The sequence below is a fragment of the Furipterus horrens genome, unplaced genomic scaffold (genome assembly GCF_987537825.1).
Source record: "Furipterus horrens unplaced genomic scaffold, mFurHor1.1.pri manual_scaffold_7, whole genome shotgun sequence".
Classification (NCBI taxonomy): Eukaryota; Metazoa; Chordata; class Mammalia; order Chiroptera; family Furipteridae; genus Furipterus; species Furipterus horrens.
The window spans coordinates 101,584,149-101,605,315 of NW_028327177.1; the positions used below are offsets into that span (position 1 = coordinate 101,584,149).

Sequence of the window (21,167 nt, forward strand, 5' to 3'; positions counted from 1 at the left end):
ATGCCCACCTTCAACAAGGCCTCACACATGGTAGCCACTAAATGAATGTTTACGGAAAGAAGGAAAGATTTCCACTGAGAGGTGAAAAGCCCATTTGGTGATATAAAAGTATGACCTCGACCAAATACATTGTGGGACTAAATCAGGAGTCAATAATTATTTTCTGCAAAGAGCCAGTAGTAAATATTTCAGACTTACAGATTTTACCGTACCTTGCAACTACTCAATTCTGCTATTGTCCCATAAAAGCAGATATAGACAATAGGTGTTACAGAGTGGGGGTCTCCAAAAATCCCCATAGCCTACAGGTTGGGGGATAGGGAAAAGAGAACAGCTTTTAAGATGCCTTTGCATGACTATGACTAGTAGCTTAGTTTCTCAGTTATGCAAATGGTTTTGGTTCTTCCAAGGCCCCAAGAAAATGGGAGGAGTTTTGACCATGGAACGGTGCAGAAAGAGCACACAGAGCCTGTGCAAGGTTCTGTGAATGGTCAGAATTGGTTATCATGCCCACTGCATCACAGGATGCAGTCAGGGATTTAAAAATAGGTGGCAGACATTTTGGCTAAGAGAACACCATTCAGCTTTGAAAGGAGGAGAACTCCATGCGGCTTGAAAGGAAAGGGAGAACTCCATGCGGTTTACAAGGAGGCTGGGAATTCCACGTGGTTCTGCATTAAGAGCTGGAGGGCACTGCAACATAGCCAAAACCTCCCCAATCAGGATTGAGTGATTGGGAGCTGCTGGTAAAACTGAACTGTGTCTGGGGAGTAGGAAGACTGTATCTCTGATTTTTCTAAAACTAGCCTGGTTTGGTAGAGGGACGCAGAACTATGTGTTTCTGGGTGTTTTAAAGAAAATAAGACGTAACGGAAGAAATCCGCAAATAATCTAAATCTATATAACTATTAAATAAACAATTCTCTTTTCACCAAACTCTGGTATTGAAAGTTATGCTTCTGGTGGTGGGCAATCGGACCCCTAATAACTGAGCAGCTTGTGGATTCTGTTTCAATCAGGGCAGCCCATGGGTTCTGTTACATAGGTATACAAATGACTGTGACTGTGTCCCAATAAAACTTTATTAACAAAATCAAATGGGGGGCCAGATTTTCTTGCCATAATTTTCTGATTCCTGATATAAATGAGGAATGCAAAACAATAAAGATTTTGGAACACAATACAGCAAAGTATATATATGACTCAACATATAAAAATGTTTAAATAAAATACAAAAAAAGCAGTTACCATTCTAGAAAAAAATTACAAGTGGACTACATTAGAATCAAGAACAATGGAATACTTTGCAGCCATTAAACAAACAAACAGTAGCTACCAACACACAGAAATAAAATCTTAACTTGCTCATTTCGGCAGCACATATACTAAAATTGGAAAGATACAGAGAAGATTAGCATGGCCCCTGCTGAAGGATGACACACGAACTTGTGAAGCATTTCATATTTTTCAACTCTAATACAAAATATATCAATAAACCATTGACAACCTAAAAAAAAATCTCACAGCCTAACATTGAACAGAAGAAGCAGTTCACGAATCTATACAAAAAACACATCATTAAGAGAGGGAAATAGTAAGCTATAGAGTGGAAAAGGAATTTGTCACTTACATAACTAACAAAGGCCAGGTAACTAACAGAAAATGTGTTCCAAAACCAATTTCTATGTGTGAGTGTTTTCCACACCAACAAGCAGTTCTGTGACACCAGCTGGGTGTCCTACAATTCAACTCAATTCTGACACTATATACCTGGAGAGCATCAAATCCTACAGGTTAAGGGCTTAGTCCCATAAGGCTGCCCCACTCCACTTCAGATGCAACTTCTAAGCAAGTCTGTGCTTCTGACTGACTGGCTCTAAATCAGAAGTCCCCCCTACCTCTTCCTCAAATTTGATTTATTTGCTATAGTGACTCACAGAATCTGGGAGAGAGCAAAGCGGGGAAATCTCTGAGGCTGGATAAAGAGTAAAAGGAAGAGACAAATACCTCTTTGACATAGGTGAGTACAGGACAGTTAACAATTAACATTCATAGCACGCAGAGACGGCATGAGTGAGAACAAGATGACAACGAGGGGTCCTATGATCTCTTGCCCTAGTAGGAGATTGTGCCATGACTGATCTGGAAAAAGGGGATTACTCTGACATTCAAAGGTCTGTTATCATCGATGCAAAAAGACAATAGAGAGGCTCAGTTAAGGCAAAGATTGGCCTTTGTCAAGAGAGACACTGGCCTAGGACATGACTACCTGCCATGACTTGCTTTTAGCTAGAAAGTTTTAATTTCAGACCACCCTATGTGATTACCTTGGGTCTCTGAGTATGTAAGTCCTGCCACGCAGACCACCCCTGAGCTTGTCATGTTTCGTACGTGGCCCATTTTGTCCACAATTACAAAAGGATATAGCTCAGGAACAATATAGGGCAAGTATGGGGAGACAGTGCAGAGCTTCCATGCTGTCTCCAGACACACCACCCTCCCAGGACCTGCCCTGGTGTGTTAAAAAACCAAGAAGCTCTCCAAATGCTGTTCTTTTGAGGTTTTATGGAGGCTTCCTTACATATGCATGATTGATTAAAGCATCAGCAATTTGCTATTGAATCAACATCTAGTCCCTCTCCCCTCCAAGGAATCAAAAGTTCCAACCCTCTAATGACAAGGTTGGGTCATCTGGCAACAAGCCCCATGCTTAGGTGTGGTCCAAAAACCACCGTTTTAACATAAAAAATAGTAGATTTGTCACTCTCATCTCTTAGGAAGTTCCAAAGGTTTTAGGAGCTCTGTGCCAGAAAGGAACAGAGAACAAATATATACTCCTTATTAAAAATCACAATGTCAAAGCACATAACACTAAAGAACCACTACATGCTCTCTAGAATGGCAAAAATTATAAATGCTAGAGGCCGTCCAAGATGGCGACACAGGAGTATCCTGAACTCGCCTCCTCCCTGAGACACACCAAATTTACAATAACATGTGGAAAATTTCCTCTGAAAAAGATCTGAAAACTGGCTGAGCAGGTTCTTCACATGAGGCAAGTAATGGAAGACCCACACAGAAGTGGGCAGGAGAGACCAGGACACAATCTCACCATAAACCCCGCCCCGGAGGCTGGGACCCACGGTCAGGAGGGAACTCACACACCCTCCCTTCTCCCTGAAGCACTCCGACTATCAAGACTTGCACTGGAAAGATGAAGCTCCAAAACGACTGGCTTTGAAAACCAACAGGACTCATGTCCATAAGACACAAAAGGCTTTGTGGAACCGAAAAAAACTTCTTAAAGGGCTTGTGTGCAGACTCACTCTACCCAAGGGCCCAGCAAGTAAGCAGCTGTTACGTTAAACAGATTTAATTGCTAATCTTAAAGCCTCAGCCCAGGGGCCGGGGCCTGCTGAAATCCTCTCTGGGGACAGAGGCATTGATGGGTGCCATCTTCTCGTTCTCCCTCTGTCACACCCCATGGTGCCAGAGTCTCCCAGGGGGCAGCATTTACACAGAGCTGCAGCTGGCACCCAGGAAACACCCCTCTGTGACCTGGCTCTGGGGTCAGCGCAACCTGCCTTCCTGAGTCCCGTGGAACTGGAACAATCAGACAGTAGGTTCTCAGCTGGCTGCCACCTCCTGGGCACTGCACAGACAGCCAACTGAAACACACCCCAGTCTTACGTGAAAGAGGACAATTTGTTGGTCCCAGAGCCTGTCGGGCCAGGCTTCAGATTGGGGCACATTTAGCTGCCTACAGACCTGCTCTCAGGGAACATAGGACAGGAGGCGCCATCTTTGCACTCTTGCTCTGCCTCCTTGCTCACCCATATTCCCCAGGAAGGAGCTTGTACACTTGTCTGAAGTCCAAGTTTTTGCTACTGCCACCCAGTGGTCACCCCTAGATTGCCAGGCACTAGTGGGCAGTGGGACTTATACTTCTGGTCTCACAGAACTTCAAAACCTGCTGCTTGAGGGTCTAGCTTCCAATTAGTCTGAATTCTAGGTGCTGACTGAGATCCTCCCCTTTGGTCTTGGCACACTCTCAACTACTGGGAGCTATTAAAAATAAAATTGGAGAATCACAAAGGTTGGAAAGACAAGCAAGAGCTAGGGCAAGGTTGAACACTAAGCTTTATCTTCTACATGATAAGGCCACTGCTTCAAGACTGGTAGAGATGGATGCTTCATCTAGTGCATAGAAACCAACACAGAATTGCAAGCAAAATGAAGAAATGGAGAAATATGTTCCAAACAAAAGAACAAGATAAAACTCAGGAAGAAACCTTAATGAAAAAGGCTAATAACACCAAGTGTTGGTAAAGATTCGACCAACAGAACTCATGCTGCTTTGCGAGAGTGAACTGGTATAATCACTTTGGAAAGCAGCCTGTCACAATTTATTCATGTCGAACATACACTCATCGGTGATACTTGAGACATGCGCACCCAAGCAACGAAATACATGTTTAAGAATGTGCACAGCAGCATTATTTGCTGGAAATGACCCATGTATTAATCAACAATGGAATAAATGAATGTTCATACAATCAGATATGCTACAATAATGACATAAACAAGCTGCAGCTACACACACAACATAGAATTAATTGACAAACCTAATATTGACAAGAAAAAAAAGCCAAGTGCAAATGATCATATAAAATATTATCCCATTTATATGAAATTCAAAAGTAGGCAAAAACATAGCCAATAATTATGCCCCGTGATCACCTTCATGGGGCAGAAAGACACTGTCATCAAGATGGTCATCCTGGGGGCTCTGCATTCTTGTCATCGGTTTCTTAACCAGAAATTACATAACGATTTGCATAATAATTATTTATTAAGCTGTATATTTGTGTGTGCGCACTTTACTGCATGTCGTGATAATAAACAATTTTTAAAATGGCTCTCAATTATTTGAGGCCAATCATCTGTGATATTAGAGATTTATTATGGAATAGAAATAACACCTTTAGCGGGGCTTTTTTTTTTTTTTTTTAATGATGCTGCTGTATCTTAATGAACATAATTTTCCTGACAACAAAAGTGTTATTATGTGATTTTTGATGTTCGGTCATAAAAAGCATGTGGCTTCTGTTTATTTCTCAGGGTGCTCCCTCTGAGAACAGAGTTACTATGTTATGAGAGGTTCAAGCCACATGGAGAGGCCACCTGTGTGCTCCAGTTGAGAGCCACAGCTGAGCCCATCCTCAGTCACGCCAGTCAGGCACGCACATGTGTGTGAAGAAACCTCCAGAAGATCCCCACCGCAGCCATTAAAGTCTTCCCAACTGAGGCCTCGGACATCCTGGAGTGGAGACAAGCCACCCACCACATCCGATTGAAGCCCCTGATCCACAGAAACCACAAGCACATTGAAATGGCTATTGTTTCATGCCACCAAGTTTACAGTGTCTGGTACATAACCTCAGCTATTGGAACAACCACTGTAATGCCATTATTTCTAATTGTTGTAAGAATTCAAAGATACATAGGTGAGGCTTAGAGCACTAAGGTGAATTGCCCAACATTACATGGTGGAGCCTCCATTTAAATCTGAATCTGTCTGTCTCCAAAGTCTGTGCCCTGTCCATATGTTGTGCTGCCTTTCTTTTAGGGAGGAGCCATGACATGACCACAACAAAACACTTCAGTAACATGTGCGACAGAGGCAAGAGAATTTCCTCTCTGTAACATCTGATGCTGGGCCCGATCCCCAGAATTTCCATGAGAAGATTAAGAGGATTTAACATAGACTCTGCCACATGGCAGCTCCATGGCATGGCCAATTCACCTAGCCTCCACTTCTCATCCATGAACTATCACCCAACACACTGGAACATATAATGGGATAATGCCTGTTTGGGATCACCTCTGAGGGGTTTTATGAGAATAAAAATGAGGGAATAAGGAAAATTAAAAATAATAATGATGCCATCAGACATGTTAGTTCTTAGCCAATTGACTAGTTTTGAGAACATGACATTCTTACATACATCTGCATAGCACTTAGTTTCTAAAACATTCTTACAACATATCTAGGATGAAATGACTTGGTAAGTTGTAAGGCATGATGCCAGATAACATTATTACTGACACACAGGGAGACAATAAAAGCTAACAAGCGCCAGTCTGCCATGGTGAATGGAATCAATATGAAAGAAAAGAGGAAATAAAAGGAGGATGGGAGCATGCAATGAGAATGTGGTTTCCCTTCTCTGTATCCTTCACATCAAGAACAGGGCCAGATATACATACGAGTTCAAATTTTCAGAATGGTATTTGGTATTCCCTACAAGCCAGCCACTGAAAATTTTTGAAATCTCAGAATTGGCAAAATAGTCCTATGCAATTTTATAGGACAAATTTTCCTCCCAACTCTGCTCTCTGCACGTAAGAGCTCAGCAACACTATTCAGTGTGGCAATGAGAAGAACAATGAAAACCTGTCAGCATATTTAGGGTGGCCAGTGTAATATTCCCCTTTATGAGCTAAACTTCTCTGAAAGGAAACCAGCTTGGAGCCCTCTAAGAATCAACTCCCTCACCCACTGGGCCCCCACAAAAGGGTGGTTAGGACTCCACCCAGTGGTCTCAATTCAAGGAGTTGCTGCTTTTCTAAACAATAGGAGATTAAAATGTTCTGGGTGACTCATCTGATTCTTTTTTTTTTTTTTCTTTTTCTTTTTTTCCACTGCAGTACATACAATGGAAAGAACAGGAGGTCAAGAAAAAGGTAGAATAGAAATGCACTATCTCTGGAAAGAAATGGGAAAATGGAACATCATGTTCTGAAGTGATTTTCACTGCTCTCCAAGGAGCAAAATACAATGAAGACCCAAAGAGAGGGGTTAGAGGCCACTTCTCCGCACAGCTTTTGAGCTGATATATTTTATTCTTAGAGTCTTTTGTTGTATTCTTCTCCTTCTGGGGTGAAAAAAGTCACTTCAAAACCTTCTCTGCCATCTTCTGCTTTTCATGGAGTCTGTAATGGAGTCAGGTATTGGTCTCTCTTCAAAGGACAAAGAATTCTTTGTTGAGTGTAAGTCTTTATGGAGTTCCATGTGCTCATACCATCTTAAGTTTTATGTCTGACCTCGTACCCCAAATATAGTTTGTGACCAAGGGATAGTTGGTTATTCATTCAAAAATTGACTGTGCTGGGTCCACAGCTCAAGTTGATGAAACAGAACACCTCTGCCCTCATGGAGCTCCCAATGTAATAGCAGCGATGATGGCACTCAGTACCGGATGTTATAGCACCAGAAACAGAGGTGACTAGCTGTCTGCCACACATTCATACTCTCCTTCACAAGGTAGTAACTGGGAAGCAGTTTCCCACCATGCATCTAGGTAGGGTCATGCTCATCATATCCTAACCAAAAAAAAAGCAGAAGTGATATACAGCACTTCCAGACTCAGACCATAAAAACTTCCTGCACAATCTTACATACTCTTTGTCTCTACTCCCCTATACTGGCTGGATGCCAATGCTTATAGGAGCCACATATTAAAAGTGGAAGAACCTCTGTCAGCCCAGATCCCTGAATGACTCTATGGAGAAAAGATTTTTCTTCACTCTCTACACTGCCATCCCAACATCACTGATTGGACTCAACATTAGTGAAAACTAAACTTTTATTCCAAAAAGCCACTGAGATTGAAAGTTTTTCTATTACTACTGCTAGTATTCTATTAACTGCTCATACAGCACACTCCAGTTCATTCATTCATTTGTGTTCTTTTGGAATTTATTCACATACTCTTGAGTGCTTACTACTATTGGCTAGTACTGTTGCAGGTATTTGGGACCTTGTGGGTGTGGAGGAACACAAAATAAACAAAAATATAAATACACAAATATTGATAATAGCATACCCTCTAGGCATAAAAGTGTCCTTAAGTTATATCAGAGACGCTCAAACAGGGAACAGAACAGGGGTGTCCCCAGAATCTTTTTCCCTGTTCAGGAAAGATGAGATTCTAAAAACTAATCAAAGTTACAAGTCAAGTATCTATTATTTCTTAATGTGGCAATTTAAAGTCAAGCTTTAGTAAGCCCTGGCTGCTGTGGCTCAGTGGATTGAGCGTCGGCCTGCAAACCAAGTGTTGCTGGTTCAATTCCCAGTCAGGGCACATGACTAGGTTGCACGTCAGGTCCCCAGTTGGGGGTGCGTGAGAGGCAACTGCACATTGATATTTCTCTCCCTCTCTTTCTCCTTTCCTCTCTCTCTAAAAAATAAATAAATAAATAAATAAATAAATAAATAAATAAATAAATAAAATAAAAATAAATCAATAAAATCTCTTTTAAAAAAATCTATAAAGTCAAGCTTTAGTTACTTTAAACAATAAACCCTAAAGTGAATGGCTCTACCAAAATGTGTGCCTCCCTGTTCTCATTAAGTGACATCATTTACTGTTTGGGGGTCCCAAAACCTGAGAAAACAGTTTCTTAGAGACAAGGAAACCAGGCTGCCAAACTTTTACATACATCACTCCCCATATATTATGCCATAGTCTTTTACGTTTACGTGGAAGCAGCTGTACAAAGCCCCCTAGACAATTCCTGGCCAGCAGCAGATTATTACTGAGCTTCTCGACAATCTAGAGAGCCACAGTTCTAACTTGGTAGATGAGGAAAGTGAGGCTCAGGATGGTGAAGCTTCTCATCTAAGTTTACACAGTAAATAATGGCTTGAGCCCAATAATCCTGAGGCATTTCCCTTATGTCAGCTTCTCTCTAGGTGGTTGAGTATGCTGGAGCCCAGCACAAGACCAAGAAGCCCCTGTGGGATGCAGACCCTCATATAAAACTTCTTAGGAGGATACTACATGTGAGAGCCTTAAACCAGGCATGGTCTTGATTCTGTATTTGATTTCTCAAAATTTATCCAAGGGAATCCACAAAAAGGTATGCAACCGTTTATGTATACTGATATTTATGACAGTTATTTATAAAGTAAAATAGCATGAAACAACATAAATGTAGAACAAGAAGAAAGAGTTAACTAATGGAGGATTCCACTGTGTACTGGAATACTATGTAACCAGTTTCAATGCCTTCAAAGACTATCCAATGAAATGAGAATTTTCTCACAATACAATGCTGAATGAAGAAAGAAAATAATCTGACAAAGATGACAAATTGTAATCCCCAAGGACAAGTATAAAATGATGATTTCAGAGAAAACTGACTGCTTCTTAAAGTCTCTAAGTAAATACTTACTGGAGGACTTCTTTCTATTTAAAAATAAAATAGCTTTGACTCATGAAAAATCTTTTCTGCTGACCTATATCTTCAAAGCCATTTAACAAAACTACATTTATTTTAGTAACAGCTTTGTTTCTGATCACAATTGTAATACATGCACAAAGCAGAAAACTCGAGGAAATACAAGAACTAAAAGGAACGAAAAGCACCAATAAATTTCACATTTACTCTACCCACCCTGTGCCCCTAAGATAGGAACTAAACAGTTTGTCCAAAACTCTCCCATTTACCTCCCAAGCTATAGTTGCTCTTAACCAAGTCTTTAGATTCTGCAACTAGTAGGTAAAGATCGTATGAACAAGAAGCAAAATATTCCTTAACTCTACAAGCATATTTTGTGTCCTATTCTCTTTTGTTATTCAAAATGAACTAAGTTTTAAAAATAAATAAACCCTATCAATCCACCAAAAACTACTGACAACCCTTCCCTTTTCTGAACCTCATGGAAAATTCTTTTTGTCCAATGAATGAGTAAATGAATCAATAAAAGAAATAAGTCTGAATTAATTAATTCATGCCAACTCAATGTTTCCTGGCCTGGAAGAGGACTATGAGGCCATCTGCAAAGCTGCTTTCTGGCCCATAAACAATTAACAGCAACACAACACAGGGCAGAGTTGCCATGAGGTGCTATCTGTCTTGTCCCAGGAATATTTGAACTATTGTCTGCAATCCTGTTTGGTAAGCACAATTCACTTCTGCTAGCACTTTATTTTTCTTTTGTCTGATGGGATTTAAACTATTTGGCTTCTAAGTGTTCATGTTCTATGAGGCATCAGGGAAGAGAAAAAATATCTGGGAATGAGAACTAATTGCCTTCAACTCGCTGGAGGCACTCCGCCTTCGGTACTTCCCATGGTGTCCCTGGGTCCTCGGAGCTGGCCAGGGCTTTCTCTCCTATACCTGAAGGCAAGGACCAAGACATCTACAGACCTAATTATCACCCCTACAGTCATTCCCACCACTGACACCAGTCTTTCCTCTCTTGCTCATAAAGATGAAAGTATTAAGAACACAGAGTTTTGGTGTCTTTTTGCTCATGGTCTGATCCAATGACAAATAGCAGAGAGACCAAGGAAAGACATGATCTGTCTTTTTGCAAGCTCAGTGTTACTCTGAGACAGATATTCTTTGGTTACACTCAGGTTGATTATTATTAAGCATTTATTATTCATTCATTCATTCACTCAATAAATCCATAGTAAGTGTCTACTATACTAAGCCCTAGTCAGTGAGCTGGTGAAATGAGAAATGAAACAGATTTGAGCTCCGTCCTCATGAAGGCCAGAGCCCAGTGGTGGAAACAATGAGAAAATAAAGGAAATAACCGGACTGTCAGATATAAAACAGCAGGACAGACACAGGGTGCTCAAAGATGGCTGTGCAGTGGGCACTGCTGTGCTGCCCAGATCCCCCTTCAAAGAAGGACCTCGTGCTTGAGGGTGCTGCCATCTCTAGGCCTTCAGCGGTCAGCTCTTTCAGGGTTGGCCTCCGCTGCATTGTCACCTCCCTAAGGTCACACCCTTCCCACAGGAGGAGCCCCATGTAAGACTGATGAATGAGAGCTCACAAAGGCCCAGCCGTGGCAGCCAGCTGGAAGCAATACTGCAGGACCACTTCAGCTCCAGAACACCCGGCATGGATGGCCAAGGCTGTGCCGGCCCGCACTGCTCCATGCCTCCCTCTGCCCATTCCAGCTCCGTTCCCCACCCTCTCTGTCACAGGGGGAAGCCCAAGGGTCAGCCGTACAGAACATCCATCATGTTAAATTCCATCTCAGAGCCTGCCTCCTAGCAAAGGCATAAACTGACTCTCGCAGGATAAGCAGGAGCCAACCACACCAAGAAGCAAAGGAAGCTGTTCAGATTTGGGGCCATCTAGACCCAGGGCACTGAGGCATGAGCTACCTGGCCCAGAGAGGTAGAATGTGTTTTGGGGACAAAATGAGCAATGAGTTACGGCATGGAGTTAGAGAAGCATGCAGGGCTGTGCAGACCATGACAAGGTCTGGAGCCCAAGTGTGGGAGGACAAATGAAAGGATGTGTGCTGAGAAGCAACAAGATCTGATATTTATTTTTGAGAGGTGACTCTAGTGGCTTGCTGTCTGCAAGACTGTTGTAAGCACTAGGAATACTCAGAGGCCTAAGGCTCTGTTCCAGCTGTTCCAATACACGAATTTGGGCGATAGAAACTAATATTTGTTCAAGCTGTGCAGGGCGAACGGGAAAATGCCTAACAGCTAATGAACACCTAGTCAGTGCTAGCCCTGACAAACGTTTCAATGTAGGCATAATTACGTACCTTCACGTGACAGAAACAGCAAAGGGGACAAAGAAAGCAAGAAAGTGGCCCACATTCATACAAAATATAAAGACCAGGGATGTGAATCCAGGTCTCCTAACTTCACAGTGAATTACTTCTTCTTTATAAGTATTATAGTATTATAACTACATATTATACGTATTACTACATATAAGTATAGTTTTATAGGATATTATAGCTATTAAAAAGCTAATGAGGATCATAGGCATTTAAATGACCAATTGCTGCCGTTCTATATAATCCCCCATTCTCTCAAACAGTTGAACTTGTCCCCAAATAATCAGTCTTAGAGGGAAAAGGATGAGACCAAATGCAGTTGACGATATCCAAGTTCCACTGGGTGTCCTAAAGAATTGCTGGCAGCTTCCCTCCTGGAGTATCCCCCACCCCCCAGACTGTTATGTGAAAAGGGCTTACCCCTGTGGGTTGCTGACTGCAGGCACATAGCCATGGTGTATATGAATCAGATTACAGCCAACTTTGGCTGGTTAATGTCTTTCTCCCGCAATTCTACCCATTGTAATTCAGCAAAAGTGGCTGAACTTTCAAGAGTGTCTCTCTGTGCTTCCCTTGATCTGCAACAAGATAGCAAGGTAAATGCCTTCAATTGAAAGGCTTTATAATGTGATGATGTGAAGGTCAGGAGAATGTAACTTGCTCCCTCTTCCCTCCTCCTGAGGCTTGCACAGTGAAGATTTCTAACACGAATAATGCAAAAGGGCAAAGCCAAGATGAATGTCCCGTCTTTTTAAACACTTCTGGGGAAAACCAAGGTCATCCATGCATTGTATTATTTCAGAGAGTGAGATTCCTGGACAACATAAAAGGGCACAATAGGAGAATCCGGCTGTACCTCCTTCCCCAAGGAAAACCAGTCCACGCGTGCTCTTCCCTTTACTAGATACAGTCATTACTCCTCTATGTTCTACTTTAGTTGTCTTTTGAACAAAACTGCATCCTAAAATAATGAACAGGCCATGCAGGAAGCAGAAGACTTGTGCCCATTGCAATGTTTCAAATAGTTTCAAAGTCATCAAAAACTATGGGGGATAAAAACTTCAAGGCAGCTTAATGCAGAACATACATAGAGAGAACGAATCCCGAAAATCCTTACATTTTAGTAAAAAGGCAAGAACCAAGAAATAACCATAGTCAACTTGCTGATACTTTCTGGATTTATTGCCAATAATTTATTAGCTGATAATCTCCTAATTTTCCAGAACAGCAAATTCTCTGGTCCATAAGGGTACCTCTTCCTGGGCTGAGCTGCTCTTGCTGAAGTATACATGTTTTATTTAATAAATCGTTTTAAAGGTTATTCACTTGACATACACACACACACACACACACACACACACACACAAAGCGTGTAATCAGTGGATATACAGCCTGACAAAAATTCACAAAGTACACATTCCTGTCTTACCAGCAATCAGACCAAGAACTTCAACATTGCCCAGCACCTTAAGCCCCTTCACTTGCCCCCAGTCTCTACCCTCCCCACCTCATCCCAAAGGCAATCAATACCCTAACTTCTATGACCACAGGTTAGTTTTGCCAACTTTTGAACTTTATATAAACAGCATCACATAGCATGTGCTCTTTGGTCCTTGATTTCCTTTGCTCAACACAGTGCAGGTGAGGTTCAAGCCTGGTGTTGCAATAACAGCGGCTCATTTGCATTACTATAGCGCACTCCCTCCCTCCTAAGACCACAGGATAGCCACTCTACTGCGGACAAGTACTTTGTTCTTCCCTGTCACCAGGCTATCAGGGAACCTGCTGCTATAGATATGCTTTTACATCTTTTGGAGCTCAGCTATGCGCTTTTCTATTGGAAATGAACTGCTAAATCATACAGTACATGAATAATCAGCTTCAGTAGATATTGACAGTTTTCCAAGGTGACTGTACTAATTTATACTCCCATGACAGAGGATGAGAGTTCCTGTTAATCTAAAAAAATTTCCCAGGTTTAGCTGGTTTTGAATAATCAAGTAATGTATGTTTATACTTTTAAAAAACAAATAATCCCATAAGGTTTACAATGCAAAAGAGCGGTACCCTGCCCTGCCCTTAAGTCCTGCTCCCCAGAGCCAAGTATTTTCAATCTTTTTAGATCCTTTTACCAACATTTATCTTTTTATATTTTTATTCCTTAACTAATTATTTTTAAGGTGACAGCCTCGGTTCCCATGTCTGGGAGAAAGCAATATTTTGGGCCAGGAGTTCCCCGAGATAGCAGGGTGTGTCAAGCCTGGCTTCATTGGACCTTGATCAGCCTGTCATGCTTGCAGCTGCAAGATAAGCAGGGGACAAATAATTCAATAGTTCCTTTTTTCTTCCCCCTATAAAACAACCCCCTCCTTCCCTAGGAGTCTGGAGTTGGAACCACTCGTGGCATGGCTCCCTCCCTGCTTGCTAATTCCCTCAATAAACTTCTTTTTTCCTGCTCACTGCGTGTTGATGGCTTTCTGAGTGACTCCATTCTTACATAAGGATTAATTATTGATTTCCCTCTATAGAAAAATTAATTTTCACACTCTTACACCCTATGCTCCCTCAGCCCCCACATACATTTCACCTCTACCTTCTTCATAATACAGTTTTATCACAATGTTGGCTGTATCAGTGGTTACTATTTAAATTACCATACAATTATTATTCACAAGTGAAACCGATAGTATACTATAATTGAATTTCCCTTATGTGTAATCGTGTTTTTCCTAAAGTTAGTCATTGCCTTAATTTTAATCTATTTATTTTTCTAATTATCACCAGTTTTTCCCAGACTCTTTGATGGAATTATAAACCCCTTTTTAAAAGGTTAAACTCCTTAGGGAGTCTACTGGTACTGCATTTTTCCCTTTGAAGTTTTTTTTGGGGGGTGGGGGGTTTGTCAAAAGTCTTCTGCCCTCCTGCTTGCTGAGGCTCCTGAACAGCTGTCATTCTAAGAAATTCCTTCATCATTATCCTAAAAATTCCTTTACTCCTTCTTAGACTTGGATCCCATGTCTCCAGAATTTTACATTTTATTTCTTGATGTTTTCTCTTGCTTGTTGGAGCAAAGCATCCAGTAGCTCCCTGACTGTAAATGTTTTGAGACCTTCCAAGTCTGCATTCTTACCTGCACTTTTGATTTACAATTGGGAGGCATATGGATGTCTTAAGTTAGAAGGTACTGCTCAGTTTTAAAGACATTGCTCCCTTGATTCTTGCCTCCAAGTTTGCTGCTGTGTAACCAATTTGCTCTTCTCTGGAAACCTTTAGCATCTTCTCTTTTTATCCATAGTGCTGAGAAATTCCATGGTACTATGCCTTTATGTAGACTCTTGTGCTGATTACAGTGAGTCTCCAATCTGGAGATTCAAGTTCCTTGGTTCTCATTTATATGATTTTTTAAAAATTCTCCCCTTTTTGTGTCTCTCTTGGTTGGTTGTTGGACCTACTGGATTGATTCTCTGATTTTCTCATCATTTCTCTCCTGCTATCTATATCTTTGTTTTTTTGTTCTACTTTCTAGGGGAGTCCCTGTTAGAAACAAGGACATAGTGACTCCCAAACCAGTAAAAAGGCATTAGTAACAAAGGGCAAATGTAATTAAAGGGTCTTAAGGGCAAATGTAATTAGAGGGTCTCTGAGAAGGGAGCTGACAGCACTGGCATATCTACAAATCACAGAAGGGGCAATTAGATAACCGTGTTAGATTGTAACTCCGGAGTAACCAGTAATGGAGAAACGGGGAAGAAGGAGCGGGGAGGCGGAGCTAATTGCGTTAGGGCGGGGAAGCTAATCGCTCTCACTTTAGGGCAAGGAAGATAATCACTTTAGGGTGGCAATTTTAGGGTGGAGAAGATAATCACTTTAGGGTGGCAATTTCAGGGTGGGGAAGCTAAGACTATAAAACCAGTTTCCTTTGTCTACTTGGCGCGCACATTCTCCTGGCTGTGAGGGTGCGCCCAGCTCTGCAGACTCGTGAATAAAGGCCTGGCTTTACTGCTCAAGTCCTGTGTCCCAGTTTTTATTGTGAGCGTTTCTCACAGTCCCTCAACATAAACGTGCAACCTTCCAATGATTTTCTTCATTTCTGTTATACGTTTAATTTTGCAGAGCTCTTTGTTCTCCTACCCTTTTTAAAAATAGTATTGTATTTTGTTTCAGCAATGAAATATCTTCTTTTTTAAAATATTAATTATAGCATTTTTAATTAAGGTGTCTTCTGTGCACTTCACTATCACTATATTCACCAAGTTTATTTTCTCCCAGTATTTGCTTTGGTCTTTCTCATTCAAGAATAGCTATATTCACAAGTCCTACACATCCATTGATATTTAAGAGAAAAGCAATAAGAAGCTGATTGGCAGTTTTCTGAGGGTAGGTGGGGTTTTACTAGAAGGTAATTGGGTGAAAACTTATTCAATTCATTGGAGGTCTTTTCTCAAGGAGTGGTCATTTACTGCCAACAAAAATCCTACCATCTCTGCCTGAGGAGCACATACCTTGATGCCTTTGTTCTGAAAATTGAGAAGAGAAAGTGGATTGCACTGAAAAGTCTCTCTCCACATTTTTCTTTTTTTAAAGATTTTATTTATTTACTTTTAGAGAGTGGGGAAGAGGGAGGGAGAAAGAGAGGGAGAGAAACATCAATGTGAGAGACAAATATCAGTCGGTTGCCTTTTCATAAGCACCCCGACAGGGGACTGAACTTACAACTCAGGCATGTGCCCTGGCCAGGAATTGAACCATAGAACCTAGCTTTGCAGGAAGACACCTAACCCACTGAGCCACAATGGCCAGGGCTCTCTCTTCATTTCATTTTAGTGTCTGAAGGCAGCTCTTTATTGCTCCTGGTGTCTTCAATATGGGTCCGCTCTGACTGAATTTCTCCAGAGATAAATTTCCTTTCTCCAGATGCTGTGGAAAAGAATCCATCATTGTGTTCTTTGGAGTGGGAAAGGGTATCTGAGAATAAAACCATCTATTACACATGTATTAACAGGATGTGTGTGTGTGTGTGTGTGTGTGTGTGTGTGTGTGTTTGGGGGGGGGGTGTTTGTTTTTTGCTTTTTGTGCTTTTTTTCCCCAAGTTACAATCAATAGAAATAGCCTCTGGTAGTGTAAATGGGAAAAGAGTTTATTAACTTGTGGGTGGTTCATGGAATTTCTAGGAAAGCTAAAGAACCAGGCTAATTTTCTAGAACTATGCCCAAAACCACCTCCATAGAATAGGTCAGATGATCACTGCTCCCACAGCACCCCATCAATGCCATTCGGGGCCCAGAAAAACAGCAAAACCAGGTGAATTTTGCCAGGACCAACTACAGTGACTAAGGACTCTCTGCCCTATCACTGACCAATCAGAGGAGACCATGACCCTGGAAGGACACACCTGGTGAACTGATGAGTACTATCATGCAGAAACCCTCCCCTGAGACCTCCCCTAAGAGTCCTGCCTGCAAGAGAGATAAAAAGCCTTGAGGACTTCCAGCCAAGCTGGTGGCCTAGACAGACACACGGAATCTCCCTCCACAACTAAGAAAGAATACAACTACCTCAAAACTAGAGATAACCAGAAGTTCCAGAAAATCAAGCTGTATGGAAGTCCAACAAACAAAGATATAAAGAAGAAATACTCATCCAGACAGGTAGGAAAGGCAGAGCCAGGGCGAAGAGGATGTGATATGGTGGCGGCAGCAGTGGGGGCAGCAGCAGGCTGCCAGAAAGTGCAGTCACACATTTAAAAAAGTCGGGAGGGACACTTGGGGAGCACTCCCAACACCAGACCAGACCACGCAGCTCACAGTCCCAGAGCTGTGCAAACCAGTGGGGGTTGGGGCAGAGGAAGAAACAGCTGGTCTCTCAGAAGAGTCCACTTGTTTAAAGGGCCCCTACAGTCCTAGAACATCTGTAGACACACCCACACTGGGAACGACAGCCAGGGCAACAACTAGAGAGGAACCAGTCCCATACAAAGTGGGAGAAGTGCCTGGAAAAGGGGCAAGTGTTGAGCAAGCAACATTGTTCCCTCTTAGACCCCTCCCCCACATACAGTGCCACAATGTGGTGAAAGGAGTTGCCCATACCGATGAATACCTAAGGCTCCGCCCTTTACAATGTAACAGGAGCAACAGCTCTACCTAAGACACAGAGGCAAACAAACACAAGAGTCTTTCAAAATGAGGAGACAGAGAAGTATTGCCCAAAATGGGGAATGGATCAAGGTTCCAGTGGGAGAACTAAGTGACGAGGAGATTGCCAACCTAACAGACACAGAGTTCAAAACACTGGTGATAAAGATGTTCACAGGCTTGACAGACATGCTTAAGTATGGTAAACGCATAAGGGAAGAAGTGAAGGCTATGCTAAATGAAACAAAGGAAAAGCCACACAAAACCAATGGTGAAGGGAAGGAAACCGGGGTTCAAATCAATGATTTCGAACATAAGGAGGAAAAAACAGTCAACCAGTACAGAATGGGGAAACAAGAATTGAAAAAAGTGAAGAGAGGCTTAGGAACCTCTGGGACAACTTTAAATGTGCCAACATTCAAACCAAAGGGGTACCAAAAGGAGAAGAGAAAGAGCAAGAAATTGAAAACTTATGTGAGAAAATAATGAAAGAAAACTTCCCATATTTGGGGAAGGAAATAGACATACAAATCCAGAAAGCACATAGAGTCCCAAACAAGCTAGACCCAAAGAGGACCACACCAAGACACATCATCATTAAAATGCCAAAGGTTAAAAATAAAGAGAGAATCTTAAAAGTAGTAAGAGAAAAGCAGAGAGTTACCTACAAAGGGGTGCCTATAAGATTATCAGCTGATTTCTCAAAAGGAAATTTGCAGGCAAGAAGGGACTGGCAAGAAGTATTCAAGGTGATGAAAAACAAGAACCTACAACCGAGATTACACTATCCAGCAAAGTTATCATTTAGAATGGAAGGGCAGATGAAGTGCTTCCCAGAGAAGGTAAAGCTAAAGGAGCTCATCATCACCAAGCTATTATTACATGAAATGTCACAGAGACTTACTTAAGAAAAAGAAGATCAAAATTCTGAACATTAAAATGACAACAAACTCAAACTATCAACAACTGAATCTAAAAAATGGAAACAAAATCTAACTAAGCAAACCAGAATAGGAACAGAATCATAGGTATGGGGATCATTTGGAGGGTTATCAGCTGGCAGGGGGGAGAGGGAGAAATGGGGAAATGGTGCAGAGATTAAGAAGCATAATTGGTAAATATAAAATAGATAGGGGGAAGTTAAGAATAATATAGGAAAGGGTGAAACCAAAGAACATATATCCACAGCCCATGGACATGAACTAAGTGATGTGGGATTGCTGGAGGGAAGGGGATTACTGGGCAGAGGTGAGCAAAGGGGAAAAAATTGAAACTACTGTAACATAATCAATAATATATACTTTAAAAAAACTGAAAAATAAAAAAAGGAGAGAGAGAGATAAAAGCCTCAAGACAAAGGACCCAGTGCATGAGCTCTCTCTCTGGAAAGCAGCCCACATCATTCCCCTTCCCTTCTACTTTCCCTGCAGGTAGGCATCTCCTAAATACTAAGGCAATGGATAGTGGCAGTTTGTCCCAGACTAATCCCCTGGACCTGTCCCCAAAGCCCCCTTTTCTCTGACTTCCCAGTGAACTAAGGCTGCCCAGCCTAGGCTCTCCTGTTGCTTATTGCTAAGCCCTTCCTTGTTTCACTGTCCCCAGCTTTAAGAAATGTATCCTCATAGTCACCTGGACTCATGTTGTGAAATCTTTCTACACAAAGTCAAGAGCCCACATGCTATAGCTGGCACTAGGCAGACCCACTCATGGCTAAGACCGTGTCTGGTAACAGGATGTTAGAAATTTCTTTGAAGAAAAGAAATTATTAATAATCCAACTCTGTTTAGGCTATTACATATACCCTTTAAGGCTAGTACCTACTTCAGGAACAAATACATCTATCTTAACATGATGTTAAGTTTTCTCTAATGAACTCCCATGCCTGATTAATCTTTTGGCTCCTTAGACCTCCCTGAACAAATCGCCATAATAATAATAATAATAATAATAATAATAATACCAATTACAACAACATACTGTGATGAGGAGGAGCACAGATTCAGGCAGCAGTCTACCAGCATTTGAAATGTGCATATTCCCTGTGTTTGGTTGGGCAGGTACCTGAACCTCCCTGTGCCTCAGTTTCCTCATCTGTTAAATAGGAATAAAGGAACAATAATAGTATCTAACTTTTCAAGTTGATATAAGAAGCAAATCGTCGGCAGCCGTCCGTCTCGAGAGACGATGGTGTAGCTTCTTAAGAGTCTATCTGCACCGCTGAGAATGGCTGTGCAGTCGGACTCGGGAGTGACACGGTATCTGTCTCCTCCCGTGTTGAATCGACATCTTGCGATGACGCTGGAGTGTCCTCTCCAGTGAAGCTGAAGCTACGGAGCCTGGGCAGGGTAATATGGAGGGTCTGCTGTTGCCCATGCAGCAGACCCCCCCTCTCTTCGCAGCTGAAGGGTCCAAGGGAAAGACGGAGTCAATACAGCTTGGCTTCAGGTGCGCCGCAGGAGTTGCCGGTGTTGACTACAACGTCAAACCGCCTTAGGGACTCCGGCTCCGGATTTTCTGTCGGGGTTTACTCCCTTAGCCTTTCCCCTGAAGAGGTATGCTGCAAGGCAGCGGAGGTTTTTTGGAGTCAGAGTTTTCCTTCTCTGATGTGCCCTGACTGGAAGATCGAACCAGCGACACTTAGCTCGCAGGCCGACGCTCAATCCACTGAGCCAAACCAGCCAGGGGCATAAGAAGCAAATGACTTAAATGAATCACTTTCACATAGCTTGTACTATATATGTTTTTATTAAGTTTTGTTTTTGTTTTATAATAAAACAGCAATACCATTACGATAATATGAGCTCCCATTACTACCCAGGTCCTTCCTGTGAACTAAGGCTTATTTCACTAGGCTCTGTTTTATATTTCCTGACACTAAATACAACATTCCAACACCAGTTCTCTAATTCTGACACAAACTAGATATCCTACAATTCAATTCAATTCAATTCAATTCTTATACTAACTACCCTGAGTTAGCACAGACCCCACAGATTAAGGGATCAGTCCCACAAGTCTGCTCCCCAGCCCCCCACTTTAGGCACCAGGTACAAATGGCATCCCCAGACTATCCTCACTTCTACCCAGATGATCACAATACAGGGGTTCCCAGGACCCCTCCTTAGGTTCAATAATTTGTTATAACAACTCAGAAAAACTCAGGAAAGTGCTATATTTGCTATCAGGTTATTATCAGGGATGTAAACAAACGGGAAAGGCAGCAAGGAGAGAACTGGAGGGTCCTGGGTACTGGAGTCTCTGTACCTGTGTAGTTGGGGTGTGCCCCTCTCCTGGCACATGAATATGTTCGCCAGCTCAATCCTCATCAGTCCGAGTTTCTTTTGTTTTTTGTTTGTTTGTTTGTTTAATCAAGGTTTCATTGTGTAGGCATGATTAGTTAAACAATTAGCTGTTAGTAACTGGACTCAGTC

General features: G+C 41.9%; 1 non-coding gene across 1 annotated transcript; it reads left to right on the forward strand.

Annotated features, from left to right (window-relative positions):
- The first annotated feature begins 1,361 nt into the window (after nucleotides 1-1,361).
- On the forward strand, nucleotides 1,362-1,468 carry LOC150004895 (U6 spliceosomal RNA). The gene has a single exon (XR_016512463.1). It is a non-coding gene; the product is annotated as a U6 spliceosomal RNA (small nuclear RNA).
- The last annotated feature ends 19,699 nt before the right edge of the window (nucleotides 1,469-21,167 follow it).